The sequence below is a fragment of the Eretmochelys imbricata genome, chromosome 28, assembly GCF_965152235.1.
Source record: "Eretmochelys imbricata isolate rEreImb1 chromosome 28, rEreImb1.hap1, whole genome shotgun sequence".
Lineage (NCBI taxonomy): Eukaryota > Metazoa > Chordata > Testudines > Cheloniidae > Eretmochelys > Eretmochelys imbricata.
Window position 1 is genome coordinate 1464194 of NC_135599.1, and position 12900 is coordinate 1477093.

Consider the following 12900-nt stretch of genomic DNA (forward strand, 5'->3'; position numbering starts at 1 on the left):
GGTAGGGGGCGCTCTCCCCACAGTCAGCACTGATCCCCGTGAGGTGCCAGGGAGCAGTGTGGGTGGGTAGGTAGGGGGCGCTCTCCCCATAGACAGCACTGATCCCCGTGAGGTGCAGGGAGCAGTGTGGGTGGGTGGGTAGGTAGGGGGTGCTCTCCCCACAGTCAGCACTGATCCCCGTGAGGTGCAGGGAGCAGTGTGGGTGGGTGGGTAGGTAGGGGGCGCTCTCCCCATAGACAGCACTGATCCCCGTGAGGTGCAGGGAGCAGTGTGGGTGGGTGGGTAGGTAGGGGGCGCTCTCCCCACAGACAGCACCGATCCCCGTGAGGTGCAGGGAGCAGTGTGGGTGGGTGGGTAGGTAGGGGGTGCTCTCCCCACAGTCAGCACTGATCCCCGTGAGGTGCAGGGAGCAGTGTGGGTGGGTGGGTAGGTAGGGGGCGCTCTCCCCACAGTCAGCACTGATCCCCGTGAGGTGCAGGGAGCAGTGTGGGTGGGTGGGTAGGTAGGGGGCGCTCTCCCCACAGTCAGCACTGATCCCCGTGAGGTGCAGGGAGCAGTGTGGGTGGGTGGGTGGGTAGGGGGCGCTCTCCCCACAGACAGCACTGATCCCCATGAGGTGCAGGGAGCAGTGTGGGTGGGTGGGTAGGTAGGGGACGCTCTCCCCACAGTCAGCACTGATCCCCGTGAGGTGCCAGGGAGCAGTGTGGGTGGGAGGGTAGGTAGGGGGCGCTCTCCCCACAGACAGCACTGATCCCCGTGAGGTGCAGGGAGCAGTGTGGGTGGGTGGGTGGGTAGGGGGCGCTGTCCCCACAGACAGCACTGATCCCCGTGAGGTGCAGGGAGCAGTGTGGGTGGGTGGGTAGGTAGGGGGCGCTGTCCCCACGGACAGCACTGATCCCCGTGAGGTGCCAGGGAGCAGTGTGGGTGGGTGGGTAGGTAGGGGGCGCTCTCCCCATAGACAGCACTGATCCCCGTGAGGTGCAGGGAGCAGTGTGGGTGGGTGGGTAGGTAGGGGGCGTTCTCCCCACAGACAGCACTGATCCCCGTGAGGTGCCAGGGAGCAGTGTGGGTGGGTGGGTAGGTAGGGGGCGCTGTCCCCGCAGACAGCACTGATCCCCGTGAGGTGCAGGGAGCAGTGTGGGTGGGTGGGTAGGTAGGGGGCGTTCTCCCCACAGACAGCACTGATCCCCGTGAGGTGCAGGGAGCAGTGTGGATGGGTGGGTAGGTAGGGGGCGCTCTCCCCACACACAGCACTGATCCCCGTGAGGTGCCGGGAGCAGTGTGGGTGGGTGGGTAGGTAGGGGGCGCTCTCCCCCTAGACAGCACTGATCCCCGTGAGGTGCCGGGAGCAGTGTGGGTGGGTGGGTAGGTAGGGGGCGCTCTCCCCATAGACAGCACTGATCCCCGTGAGGTGCCGGGAGCAGTGTGGGTGGGTGGGTAGATAGGGGGCGCTCTCCCCACAGACAGCACTGATCCCCGTGAGGTGCAGGGAGCAGTGTGGGTGGGTGGGTGGGTAGGGGGCGCTCTCCCCACACACAGCACTGATCCCCGTGAGGTGCAGGGAGCAGTGTGGGTAGGTGGGTAGGTAGGGGGCTCTCTCCCCATAGACAGCACTGATCCCCGTGAGGTGCAGGGAGTAGTGTGGGTGGGTGGGTAGGTAGGGGGCGCTGTCCCCACAGACAGCACTGATCCCCGTGAGGTGCCGGGAGCAGTGTGGGTGGGTGGGTAGGTAGGGGGCGCTGTCCCCACAGACAGCACTGATCCCCATGAGGTGCCAGGGAGCAGTGTGGGTGGGTGCGTAGGTAGGGGGCGCTCTCCCCACAGTCAGCACTGATCCCCGTGAGGTGCAGGGAGCAGTGTGGGTGGGTGGGTAGGTAGGGGGCGCTCTCCCCATAGACAGCACTGATCCCCGTGAGGTGCAGGGAGCAGTGTAGGTGCGTGGGTAGGTAGGGGGCGCTGTCCCCACAGACAGCACTGATCCCCGTGAGGTGCAGGGAGCAGTGTGGGTGGGTGGGTAGGTAGGGGGCTCTGTCCCCACAGACAGCACTGATCCCCGTGAGGTGCCAGGGAGCAGTGTGGGTGGGTGGGTAGGTAGGGGGCGCTCTCCCCATAGACAGCACTGATCCCCGTGAGGTGCAGGGAGCAGTGTGGGTGGGTGGGTAGGTAGGGGGCGCTCTCCCCACAGACAGCACTGATCCCCGTGAGGTGCAGGGAGCAGTGTGGATGGGTGGGTAGGTAGGGGGCGCTCTCCCCACAGACAGCACTGATCCCCGTGAGGTGCAGGGAGCAGTGTGGGTGGGTGGGTAGGTAGGGGGCGCTCTCCCCACAGACAGCACTGATCCCCGTGAGGTGCCAGGGAGCAGTGTGGGTGGGTGGGTAGGTAGGGGGCGCTCTCCCCATAGACAGCACTGATCCCCGTGAGGTGCCGGGAGCAGTGTGGGTGGGTGGGTAGGTAGGGGGCGCTCTCCCCACAGACAGCACTGATCCCCGTGAGGTGCAGGGAGCAGTGTGAGTGGGTGGGTAGGGGGCGCTCTCCCCACACACAGCACTGATCCCCGTGAGGTGCAGGGAGCAGTGTGGGTAGGTGGGTAGGTAGGGGGCTCTCTCCCCATAGACAGCACTGATCCCCGTGAGGTGCCGGGAGCAGTGTGGGTGGGTGGGTAGGTAGGGGGCGCTGTCCCCGCAGACAGCACTGATCCCCGTGAGGTGCCGGGAGCAGTGTGGGTGGGTGGGTAGGTAGGGGGCGCTGTCCCCACAGACAGCACTCATCCCCGTGAGGTGCCAGGGAGCAGTGTGGGTGGGTGGGTAGGTAGGGGGCGCTCTCCCCATAGACAGCACCGATCCCCGTGAGGTGCAGGGAGCAGTGTGGATGGGTGGGTAGGTAGGGGGTGCTCTCCCCACAGTCAGCACTGATCCCCGTGAGGTGCAGGGAGCAGTGTGGGTGGGTGGGTAGGTAGGGGGCTCTCTCCCCACAGACAGCACTGATCCCCGTGAGGTGCAGGGAGCAGTGTGGGTGGGTGCGTAGGTAGGGGGCGCTCTCCCCACAGACAGCACAGATCCCCGTGAGGTGCAGGGAGCAGTGTAGGTGCGTGGGTAGGTAGGGGGCGCTGTCCCCACAGACAGCACTGATCCCCGTGAGGTGCAGGGAGCAGTGTGGGTGGGTGGGTAGGTAGGGGGCGCTGTCCCCACAGACAGCACTGATCCCCGTGAGGTGCAGGGAGCAGTGTGGATGGGTGGGTAGGTAGGGGGCGCTCTCCCCACAGTCAGCACTGATCCCCGTGAGGTGCAGGGAGCAGTGTGGGTGGGTGGGTAGGTAGGGGGCGCTCTCCCCACAGTCAGCACTGATCCCCGTGAGGTGCAGGGAGCAGTGTGGGTGGGTGGGTAGGTAGGGGGCGCTCTCCCCACACACAGCACTGATCCCCGTGAGGTGCAGGGAGCAGTGTGGGTGGGTGGGTAGGTAGGGGGCGCTCTCCCCACACACAGCACTGATCCCTGTGAGGTGCAGGGAGCAGTGTGGGTGGGTGGGTGGGTAGGGGGCGCTGTCCCCACAGACAGCACTGATCCCCGTGAGGTGCAGGGAGCAGTGTGGGTGGGTGGGTAGGTAGGGGGCGCTCTCCCCACAGACAGCACTGATCCCCGTGAGGTGCCAGGGAGCAGTGTGGGTGGGTAGGTAGGGGGCGCTCTCCCCACAGACAGCACTGATCCCCGTGAGGTGCAGGGAGCAGTGTGGGTGGGTGGGTAGGTAGGGGGCGCTCTCCCCATAGACAGCACTGATCCCCGTGAGGTGCAGGGAGCAGTGTGGGTGGGTGGGTAGGTAGGGGGTGCTGTCCCCACAGACAGCACTGATCCCCGTGAGGTGCAGGGAGCAGTGTGGGTGGGTGGGTAGGTAGGGGGCGCTCTCCCCACAGACAGCACTGATCCCCGTGAGGTGCAGGGAGCAGTGTGGGTGGGTGGGTAGGTAGGGGGCGCTCTCCCCACAGACAGCACTGATCCCCGTGAGGTGCAGGGAGCAGTGTGGGTGGGTGGGTAGGTAGGGGGCGCTGTCCCCACAGACAGCACTGATCCCTGTGAGGTGCAGGGAGCAGTGTGGGTGGGTGGGTGGGTAGGGGGCGCTCTCCCCACAGACAGCACTGATCCCCGTGAGGTGCAGGGAGTAGTGTGGGTGGGTGGGTAGGTAGGGGGCGCTGTCCCCACAGACGGCACTGTTCCCGTGAGGTGCAGGGAGCAGTGTGGGTGGGTGGGTAGGTAGGGGGCGCTCTCCCCACAGACGGCACTGATCCCCGTGAGGTGCAGGGAGCAGTGTGGGTGGGTGGGTAGGTAGGGGGCGGTCTCCCCACAGTCAGCACTGATCCCCGTGAGGTGCAGGGAGCAGTGTGGGTGGGTGGGTGGGTAGGGGGCGCTCTCCCCACAGACAGCACTGATCCCCGTGAGGTGCAGGGAGCAGTGTGGGTGGGTGGGTGGGTAGGGGGCGCTGTCCCCACAGACAGCACTGATCCCCGTGAGGTGCAGGGAGCAGTGTGGGTGGGTGGGTAGGTAGGGGGCGCTCTCCCCACAGACAGCACTGATCCCCGTGAGGTGCAGGGAGCAGTGTGGGTGGGTGGGTAGGTAGGGGGCGCTCTCCCCACAGACAGCACTGATCCCCGTGAGGTGCAGGGAGCAGTGTGGGTGGGTGGGTAGGTAGGGGGCGCTCTCCCCACAGACAGCACCGATCCCCGTGAGGTGCCAGGGAGCAGTGTGGGTGGGTGGGTGGGTAGGGGGCGCTGTCCCCACAGACAGCACTGATCCCCGTGAGGTGCAGGGAGCAGTGTGGGTGGGTGGGTGGGTAGGGGGCGCTGTCCCCACAGACAGCACTGATCCCCGTGAGGTGCAGGGAGCAGTGTGGGTGGGTGGGTAGGTAGGGGGCGCTCTCCCCACAGACAGCACTGATCCCCGTGAGGTGCAGGGAGCAGTGTGGGTGGGTGGGTAGGTAGGGGGCGCTCTCCCCACAGACAGCACTGATCCCCATGAGGTGCAGGGAGCAGTGTGGGTGGGTGGGTGGGTAGGGGGCGCTGTCCCCACAGAGAGCACCGATCCCCGTGAGGTGCAGGGAGCAGTGTGGGTGGGTGGGTAGGGGGCGCTGTCCCCACAGACAGCACTGATCCCCGTGAGGTGCAGGGAGCAGTGTGGGTGGGTGGGTAGGTAGGGGGCGCTCTCCCCACAGACAGCACTGATCCCCGTGAGGTGCAGGGAGCAGTGTGGGTGGGTGGGTAGGTAGGGGGCGCTCTCCCCACAGACAGCACTGATCCCCGTGAGGTGCCGGGAGCAGTGTGGGTGGGTGGGTAGGTAGGGGGCGCTGTCCCCACAGACAGCACTGATCCCTGTGAGGTGCAGGGAGCAGTGTGGGTGGGTGGGTGGGTAGGGGGCGCTCTCCCCACAGACAGCACTGATCCCCGTGAGGTGCCAGGGAGCAGTGTGGGTGGGTGGGTGGGTAGGGGGCGCTGTCCCCACAGACAGCACTGATCCCCGTGAGGTGCAGGGAGCAGTGTGGGTGGGTGGGTAGGTAGGGGGCGCTGTCCCCACAGACAGCACTGATCCCCGTGAGGTGCAGGGAGCAGTGTGGGTGGGTGGGTAGGTAGGGGGCGCTGTCCCCACAGACAGCACTGATCCCCGTGAGGTGCAGGGAGCAGTGTGGGTGGGTGGGTAGGTAGGGGGCGCTCTCCCCACAGACAGCACTGATCCCCGTGAGGTGCAGGGAGCAGTGTGGGTGGGTGGGTAGGTAGGGGGCGCTGTCCCCACAGACAGCACTGATCCCTGTGAGGTGCAGGGAGCAGTGTGGGTGGGTGGGTGGGTAGGGGGCGCTCTCCCCACAGACAGCACTGATCCCCGTGAGGTGCAGGGAGTAGTGTGGGTGGGTGGGTAGGTAGGGGGCGCTGTCCCCACAGACAGCACTGATCCCCGTGAGGTGCAGGGAGCAGTGTGGGTGGGTGGGTAGGTAGGGGGCGCTCTCCCCACAGACGGCACTGATCCCCGTGAGGTGCAGGGAGCAGTGTGGGTGGGTGGGTAGGTAGGGGGCGGTCTCCCCACAGTCAGCACTGATCCCCGTGAGGTGCAGGGAGCAGTGTGGGTGGGTGGGTGGGTAGGGGGCGCTCTCCCCACAGACAGCACTGATCCCCATGAGGTGCAGGGAGCAGTGTGGGTGGGTGGGTGGGTAGGGGGCGCTGTGCCCACAGAGAGCACCGATCCCCGTGAGGTGCAGGGAGCAGTGTGGGTGGGTGGGTAGGTAGGGGGCGCTCTCCCCACAGACGGCACTGATCCCTGTGAGGTGCAGGGAGCAGTGTGGGTGGGTAGGTAGGGGGCGCTCTCCCCACAGACAGCACCGATCCCCGTGAGGTGCCAGGGAGCAGTGTGGGTGGGTGGGTGGGTAGGGGGCGCTGTCCCCACAGACAGCACTGATCCCCGTGAGGTGCAGGGAGCAGTGTGGGTGGGTGGGTAGGTAGGGGGCGCTCTCCCCACAGACAGCACCGATCCCCGTGAGGTGCCAGGGAGCAGTGTGGGTGGGTGGGTGGGTAGGGGGCGCTGTCCCCACAGACAGCACTGATCCCCGTGAGGTGCAGGGAGCAGTGTGGGTGGGTGGGTAGGTAGGGGGCGCTCTCCCCACAGTCAGCACTGATCCCCGTGAGGTGCAGGGAGCAGTGTGGGTGGGTGGGTGGGTAGGGGGCGCTGTCCCCACAGACAGCACTGATCCCCGTGAGGTGCAGGGAGCAGTGTGGGTGGGTGGGTAGGTAGGGGGCGCTCTCCCCATAGACAGCACTGATCCCCGTGAGGTACAGGGAGCAGTGTGGGTGGGTGGGTGGGTAGGGGGCGCTCTCCCCACAGACAGCACTGATCCCCGTGAGGTGCAGGGAGCAGTGTGGATGGGTGGGTAGGTAGGGGGCGCTCTCCCCACAGACAGCACTGATCCCCGTGAGGTGCAGGGAGCAGTGTGGGTGGGTGGGTAGGTAGGGGGCGCTCTCCCCACAGACAGCACCGATCCCCGTGAGGTGCAGGGAGCAGTGTGGGTGGGTGGGTAGGTAGGGGGCGCTCTCCCCACAGACAGCACTGATCCCCGTGAGGTGCAGGGAGCAGTGTGAGTGGGTGGGTAGGGGGCGCTCTCCCCACACACAGCACTGATCCCCGTGAGGTGCAGGGAGCAGTGTGGGTAGGTGGGTAGGTAGGGGGCTCTCTCCCCATAGACAGCACTGATCCCCGTGAGGTGCCGGGAGCAGTGTGGGTGGGTGGGTAGGTAGGGGGCGCTGTCCCCGCAGACAGCACTGATCCCCGTGAGGTGCCGGGAGCAGTGTGGGTGGGTGGGTAGGTAGGGGGCGCTGTCCCCACAGACAGCACTGATCCCCGTGAGGTGCCAGGGAGCAGTGTGGGTGGGTGGGTAGGTAGGGGGCGCTCTCCCCATAGACAGCACCGATCCCCGTCAGGTGCAGGGAGCAGTGTGGGTGGGTGGGTAGGTAGGGGGCGCTATCCCCACAGACAGCACTGATCCCCCTGAGGTGCCAGGGAGCAGTGTGGGTGGGTGGGTAGGTAGGGGGCGCTCTCCCCATAGACAGCACCGATCCCCGTGAGGTGCCGGGAGCAGTGTGGGTGGGTGGGTAGGTAGGGGGCGCTCTCCCCACAGTCAGCACTGATCCCCGTGAGGTGCAGGGAGCAGTGTGGGTGGGTGGGTAGATAGGGGGCGCTCTCCCCACAGACAGCACTGATCCCCGTGAGGTGCCAGGGAGCAGTGTGGGTGGGTGGGTAGGTAGGGGGCGCTCTCCCCACACACAGCACTGATCGCCGTGAGGTGCAGGGAGCAGTGTGGGTGGGTGGGTAGGTAGGGGGCGCTCTCCCCACAGACAGCACTGATCCCCGTGAGGTGCCAGGGAGCAGTGTGGGTGGGTAGGTAGGGGGCGCTCTCCCCACAGACAGCACTGATCCCCGTGAGGGCCAGGGAGCAGTGTGGGTGGGTGGGTAGGTAGGGGGCGCTCTCCCCATAGACAGCACTGATCCCCGTGAGGTGCAGGGAGCAGTGTGGGTGGGTGGGTAGGTAGGGGGTGCTGTCCCCACAGACAGCACTGATCCCCGTGAGGTGCAGGGAGCAGTGTGGGTGGGTGGGTAGGTAGGGGGCGCTCTCCCCACAGACAGCACTGATCCCCGTGAGGTGCAGGGAGCAGTGTGGGTGGGTGGGTAGGTAGGGGGCGCTGTCCCCACAGACAGCACTGATCCCTGTGAGGTGCAGGGAGCAGTGTGGGTGGGTGGGTGGGTAGGGGGCGCTCTCCCCACAGACAGCACTGATCCCCGTGAGGTGCAGGGAGTAGTGTGGGTGGGTGGGTAGGTAGGGGGCGCTGTCCCCACAGACAGCACTGATCCCCGTGAGGTGCAGGGAGCAGTGTGGGTGGGTGGGTAGGTAGGGGGCGCTCTCCCCACAGACGGCACTGATCCCCGTGAGGTGCAGGGAGCAGTGTGGGTGGGTGGGTAGGTAGGGGGCGCTGTCCCCACAGACAGCACTGATCCCCGTGAGGTGCAGGGAGCAGTGTGGGTGGGTGGGTAGGTAGGGGGCGCTGTCCCCACAGACAGCACTGATCCCCGTGAGGTGCAGGGAGCAGTGTGGGTGGGTGGGTAGGTAGGGGGCGCTGTCCCCACAGAGAGCACCGATCCCCGTGAGGTGCCAGGGAGCAGTGTGGGTGGGTGGGTGGGTAGGGGGCGCTGTCCCCACAGACAGCACTGATCCCCGTGAGGTGCAGGGAGCAGTGTGGGTGGGTGGGTAGGTAGGGGGTGCTCTCCCCATAGACAGCACTGATCCCCGTGAGGTGCAGGGAGCAGTGTGGGTGGGTGGGTAGGTAGGGGGCGCTCTCCCCACAGTCAGCACTGATCCCCGTGAGGTGCAGGGAGCAGTGTGGGTGGGTGGGTGGGTAGGGGGCGCTCTCCCCACAGACAGCACTGATCCCCATGAGGTGCAGGGAGCAGTGTGGGTGGGTGGGTGGGTAGGGGGCGCTGTCCCCACAGAGAGCACCGATCCCCGTGAGGTGCAGGGAGCAGTGTGGGTGGGTGGGTAGGTAGGGGGCGCTCTCCCCACAGACGGCACTGATCCCTGTGAGGTGCAGGGAGCAGTGTGGGTGGGTGGGTAGGTAGGGGGCGCTCTCCCCACAGACAGCACTGATCCCCGTGAGGTGCAGGGAGCAGTGTGGGTGGGTGGGTGGGTAGGGGGCGCTCTCCCCACAGACAGCACCGATCCCCGTGAGGTGCCAGGGAGCAGTGTGGGTGGGTGGGTGGGTAGGGGGCGCTGTCCCCACAGACAGCACTGATCCCCGTGAGGTGCAGGGAGCAGTGTGGGTGGGTGGGTAGGTAGGGGGCGCTCTCCCCACAGACAGCACCGATCCCCGTGAGGTGCCAGGGAGCAGTGTGGGTGGGTGGGTGGGTAGGAGGCGCTGTCCCCACAGACAGCACTGATCCCCGTGAGGTGCAGGGAGCAGTGTGGGTGGGTGGGTAGGTAGGGGGCGCTCTCCCCACACACAGCACTGATCCCCGTGAGGTGCCAGGGAGCAGTGTGGGTGGGTGGGTAGGTAGGGGGCGCTCTCCCCATAGACAGCACCGATCCCCGTGAGGTGCAGGGAGCAGTGTGGGTGGGTCGGTAGGTAGGGGGCGCTCTCCCCACAGACAGCACTGATCCCCGTGAGGTGCCAGGGAGCAGTGTGGGTGGGTGGGTAGGTAGGGGGCGCTCTCCCCATAGACAGCACCGATCCCCGTGAGGTGCCGGGAGCAGTGTGGGTGGGTGGGTAGGTAGGGGGCGCTCTCCCCACAGTCAGCACTGATCCCCGTGAGGTGCAGGGAGCAGTGTGGGTGGGTGGGTAGGTAGGGGGCGCTCTCCCCACACACAGCACTGATCCCCATGAGGTGCAGGGAGCAGTGTGGGTGGGTGGGTAGGTAGGGGGCGCTCTCCCCACAGACAGCACTGATCCCCGTGAGGTGCAGGGAGTAGTGTGGGTGGGTGGGTAGGTAGGGGGCGCTGTCCCCACAGACAGCACTGATCCCCGTGAGGTGCAGGGAGCAGTGTGGGTGGGTGGGTAGGTAGGGGGCGCTCTCCCCACAGACAGCACTGATCCCCGTGAGGTGCAGGGAGCAGTGTGGGTGGGTGGGTGGGTAGGGGGCGCTCTCCCCACAGACAGCACTGATCCCCGTGAGGTGCAGGGAGCAGTGTGGGTGGGTGGGTAGGTAGGGGGCGCTCTCCGCATAGACAGCACTGATCCCCGTGAGGTGCAGGGAGCAGTGTGGGTGGGTGGGTAGGTAGGGGGTGCTGTCCCCACAGACAGCACTGATCCCCGTGAGGTGCAGGGAGCAGTGTGGGTGGGTGGGTAGGTAGGGGGCGCTCTCCCCACAGACAGCACTGATCCCCGTGAGGTGCAGGGAGCAGTGTGGGTGGGTGGGTAGGTAGGGGGCGCTGTCCCCACAGACAGCACTGATCCCTGTGAGGTGCAGGGAGCAGTGTGGGTGGGTGGGTGGGTAGGGGGCGCTCTCCCCACAGACAGCACTGATCCCCGTGAGGTGCAGGGAGTAGTGTGGGTGGGTGGGTAGGTAGGGGGCGCTGTCCCCACAGACAGCACTGATCCCCGTGAGGTGCAGGGAGCAGTGTGGGTGGGTGGGTAGGTAGGGGGCGCTCTCCCCACAGACGGCACTGATCCCCGTGAGGTGCAGGGAGCAGTGTGGGTGGGTGGGTAGGTAGGGGGCGGTCTCCCCACAGTCAGCACTGATCCCCGTGAGGTGCAGGGAGCAGTGTGGGTGGGTGGGTGGGTAGGGGGCGCTCTCCCCACAGACAGCACTGATCCCCATGAGGTGCAGGGAGCAGTGTGGGTGGGTGGGTGGGTAGGGGGCGCTGTCCCCACAGAGAGCACCGATCCCCGTGAGGTGCAGGGAGCAGTGTGGGTGGGTGGGTAGGTAGGGGGCGCTCTCCCCACAGACGGCACTGATCCCTGTGAGGTGCAGGGAGCAGTGTGGGTGGGTGGGTAGGTAGGGGGCGCTCTCCCCACAGACAGCACTGATCCCTGTGAGGTGCAGGGAGCAGTGTGGGTGGGTGGGTGGGTGGGTAGGGGGCGCTCTCCCCACAGACAGCACCGATCCCCGTGAGGTGCCAGGGAGCAGTGTGGGTGGGTGGGTGGGTAGGGGGCGCTGTCCCCACAGACAGCACTGATCCCCGTGAGGTGCAGGGAGCAGTGTGGGTGGGTGGGTAGGTAGGGGGCGCTCTCCCCACAGACAGCACCGATCCCCGTGAGGTGCCAGGGAGCAGTGTGGGTGGGTGGGTGGGTAGGGGGCGCTGTCCCCACAGACAGCACTGATCCCCGTGAGGTGCAGGGAGCAGTGTGGGTGGGTGGGTAGGTAGGGGGCGCTCTCCCCACAGTCAGCACTGATCCCCGTGAGGTGCAGGGAGCAGTGTGGGTGGGTGGGTAGGTAGGGGGCGCTGTCCCCACAGACAGCACTGATCCCCGTGAGGTGCAGGGAGCAGTGTGGATGGGTGGGTAGGTAGGGGGCGCTCTCCCCACAGACAGCACTGATCCCCGTGAGGTGCAGGGAGCAGTGTGGGTGGGTGGGTAGGTAGGGGGCGCTCTCCCCACACACAGCACTGATCCCCGTGAGGTGCCAGGGAGCAGTGTGGGTGGGTGGGTAGGTAGGGGGCGCTCTCCCCACAGACAGCACTGATCCCCGTGAGGTGCAGGGAGTAGTGTGGGTGGGTGGGTAGGTAGGGGGCGCTGTCCCCACAGACAGCACTGATCCCCGTGAGGTGCAGGGAGCAGTGTGGGTGGGTGGGTAGGTAGGGGGCGCTCTCCCCACAGACGGCACTGATCCCCGTGAGGTGCAGGGAGCAGTGTGGGTGGGTGGGTAGGTAGGGGGCGGTCTCCCCACAGTCAGCACTGATCCCCGTGAGGTGCAGGGAGCAGTGTGGGTGGGTGGGTGGGTAGGGGGCGCTCTCCCCACAGACAGCACTGATCCCCATGAGGTGCAGGGAGCAGTGTGGGTGGGTGGGTGGGTAGGGGGCGCTGTCCCCACAGAGAGCACCGATCCCCGTGAGGTGCAGGGAGCAGTGTGGGTGGGTGGGTAGGTAGGGGGCGCTCTCCCCACAGACAGCACCGATCCCCGTGAGGTGCCAGGGAGCAGTGTGTGTGGGTGGGTGGGTAGGGGGCGCTGTCCCCACAGACAGCACTGATCCCCGTGAGGTGCAGGGAGCAGTGTGGGTGGGTGGGTAGGTAGGGGGCGCTCTCCCCACAGACAGCACCGATCCCCGTGAGGTGCCAGGGAGCAGTGTGGGTGGGTGGGTGGGTAGGGGGCGCTGTCCCCACAGACAGCACTGATCCCCGTGAGGTGCAGGGAGCAGTGTGGGTTGGAGGGTAGGTAGGGGGCGCTCTCCCCATAGACAGCACTGATCCCCGTGAGGTGCAGGGAGCAGTGTGGGTGGGTGGGTAGGTAGGGGGCGCTCTCCCCATAGACAGCACTGATCCCCGTGAGGTGCCGGGAGCAGTGTGGGTGGGTGGGTAGGTAGGGGGCGCTCTCCCCACAGACAGCACCGATCCCCGTGAGGTGCAGGGAGCAGTGTGGGTGGGTGGGTAGGTAGGGGGCGCTCTCCCCACAGACAGCACTGATCCCCGTGAGGTGCAGGGAGCAGTGTGGGTGGGTGGGTGGGTAGGGGGCGCTCTCCCCACAGACAGCACCGATCCCCGTGAGGTGCCAGGGAGCAGTGTGGGTGGGTGGGTGGGTAGGGGGCGCTGTCCCCACAGACAGCACTGATCCCCGTGAGGTGCAGGGAGCAGTGTGGGTGGGTGGGTAGGTAGGGGGCGCTCTCCCCACAGACAGCACCGATCCCCGTGAGGTGCCAGGGAGCAGTGTGGGTGGGTGGGTGGGTAGGGG